Here is a 2,711-nt window from a genome sequence, read left to right as displayed (position 1 = left end):
AACTCTCTAAGAATTCTCAAAAGCTTTTCATCATCATTACCTGAAAGGTCAGATGAAATAATAACAGGAAAAGTAGATGCATCACCTAAAAACATGTACGTCAAATGTTCAGGCAAAGGCTTAAGCTCAAGAGTATGAGCTTCCTCAATAGATGGCTTGAGGCACTTTTGAGAACTTTTCAGCTCCTCCAATCCAAGAGATTCAAAAGGCATTTCCAATCTTTGCTTCCACGGAGAAGCATTCAAATATTATAACTGATGGTCGCTTTCATCATCTTTACTATCTGAATCCCCTAATAAGGCTTTCTCTAAGGCATCTGATTTTAGCACATGATCCAATTCTGAAGTAACAATAGATTCGACCAACTCCACCTTAAAGTATTCCTCTTCATCAGTAGGAAATTTCATGGCATTAAAAACATTGAAAGTGACATCCTAATCCTGAACTCGCATAGTGAGCTCATCCTTCTGCACATCAATCAAGGTTCGTCCAATAGCCAAGAAAGGTCGTCCAAAGATTATGGGAATCTTCTTATCTTCCTCGAAATCAAGAATAACAGAGTCAATAGGAAAGATGAGTTTTTCCATCTTGACCAATACATCTTCCATAATTCCTCGTGGATATGTAATATAGCGATCGGCCAACTGCAATGACATATATGTAGGCTTTGGATCAGGTAGACCCAACTTCTTGAAGATAGATAATGGCATCAAGTTGATGCTAGCTCCCAAGTCACATAAGCATTTATCGAATGACACCTTTCCTATGGTCCAAGGAATAGTGAAGCTTCCAGGATCTTTAAGCTTTAGAGGCAATTTTTATTGCAACACGACACTTCATTCCTCCATTAGAGCGACAGTCTCTAAGTCATCGAGCTTCAATTTTCGAGAGAGAATACCTTTCATGAACTTCGCATAACTAGGCATTTGTTCAAGAGCTTCAGCGAAAGGTATGTTGATGTGAAGTTTCTTGAAAACTTCCAAAAACTTAGCAAATTGCTTATCCAGCTTTTGCTTCTGCAACCTCTTAGGAAAAGGAGGTGGAGGATAGACTTTTTCCCCTTAATTGCCCTCAGGAGGAGTATTGACAACAGCCGTCTTCCTTGGGTCCACTTCTGCTTCCTTCAGCTCCACTTCTTCAGCCACAACTTCAGATTATGGAAATTTAGATTTTTCTGAATTCGCAACCTTTCCAGACCTCAATGTAATTGCCTTAACCTGCTCCTTAGCTTCCCTCTTTCCTGGCACTTCAATGTCACTAGGAAGTGTGCCAGGTTGACGATTCAACAAGGTATTAACAATCTGCCCAATTTGATTCTCCAAGGTTTTGATAGAAACTTCTTGGCTCTTGTATATGAGCCTCAATTCCTCCAATTCATATTTTTCATTAGCTTGAGGTAGCTGCTGAAGTTGAAGTTGTTGCCTTGGTGCATTTTGCGGTTGTTGAAAACCAGGAGGGTTATACTTCTTTGTTGTGTATAGCTGATAAGGTTGTTACAATGCATTCTGATTATTGCTCTAGCTGAAGTTAGGATAATTGTGGTTGTTGGGATGATAAGTGGCTGGAGTTTGCTGCTGTGATCTCTGAAAGTTGCTCAAAAACTGAGCCGATTCACTAGAAATAGCACAATGCTCGGTTACATGTGCTCACACACAAAGCTCACAAACACTAGTGATCTGATTAACTCAATAATTAACCAAAGAATCCACTTTCATTGTTAAAGCTTAAAGTTGGGTAGCTATAACAGTAGTTGTATCCACTTCCAGAATTCCTGCTACCTTGCCTTGCGACATTCTCTATGTTGGATTCTGGTATTCATTAGCTATCATTAGTTCAATCAACTCATAAGCTTCATTATAGTTTTTGGCCCATAAGGGTCCACCAGACGTTGCATCAAGCATAGGTCTAGTCTGTGCACCAAAACCATTGTAACAATAGTTTATGATCATCCAATCAGGCATGCCATGTTGTGGGCACTTCCTAAGTATCTCTTTGTAGCGATCCCAAGCCTCACACAGAGATTCTTCATATTGTTGCGCAAACTGAGTAAGAGCATTCCTGATTGCAGTCGCCTTTGCCATAGGGAAGAACTTAGTGAGAAACTTTTGAGTGAGATCTTCCCAAGTAGTAATAGACCCTGCTAGTAGAGAATGTAACCAACACTTAGCCTTATCCCTCAGAGAGAATGGGAAAAGTCTCAGCTTGATAGCATCTTCAGTAGCGCCATTGAACTTGAAAGTGTCTTAGATCTCGACGAAATCCCTAATGTGAATGTTGGGATCTTCTATAGGAGAACCCACAAACTGAACTGAATTCTGTATCATCTGAATTGTGATTGACTTCATCTCAAAGGTTTCACCCAAGATGGCTGATCTGATAATGTTGGGCTGAATATAATTGATCTGATGTTGAGAATAGTCCATCAAAGCCTTATGATTAGCTTCTTGATCTCCCATCTAACTTTCTCTTCTTCCAAAACTTTCTCTTCTTCCTCAAAAACTTCCTGTTAAACCACAACTTCTTCCTCGGCTTGATCCAGTATTCTCTTACGAGACCGAAAACGCGTATGCATACACGCTCGCTAGAGTACCTGAAATACGACAAGGAAAAGAGTAAGTAACAATGTCCGAGTCAATGAACTTTAACAACCACTGATGACAAACACATAAATTAAAAATCAACAACAATTCCCCGGCAGCGGTGCCAAAAAT

General features: G+C 39.9%; 1 non-coding gene across 1 annotated transcript; it reads left to right on the top strand.

Annotated features, from left to right (window-relative positions):
- Positions 1-1,959: 1,959 nt before the first annotated feature.
- Positions 1,960-2,066, top strand: LOC141682812 (small nucleolar RNA R71). The gene has a single exon (XR_012559961.1). It is a non-coding gene; the product is annotated as a small nucleolar RNA R71 (small nucleolar RNA).
- The last annotated feature ends 645 nt before the right edge of the window (positions 2,067-2,711 follow it).

The sequence above is a fragment of the Apium graveolens genome, chromosome 1 (genome assembly GCF_009905375.1).
Source record: "Apium graveolens cultivar Ventura chromosome 1, ASM990537v1, whole genome shotgun sequence".
Taxonomy (NCBI): Eukaryota; Viridiplantae; Streptophyta; class Magnoliopsida; order Apiales; family Apiaceae; genus Apium; species Apium graveolens.
The sequence above is the reverse complement of the archived record's forward strand: the minus strand, read 5'-3'. Positions and strand labels throughout refer to the sequence as shown.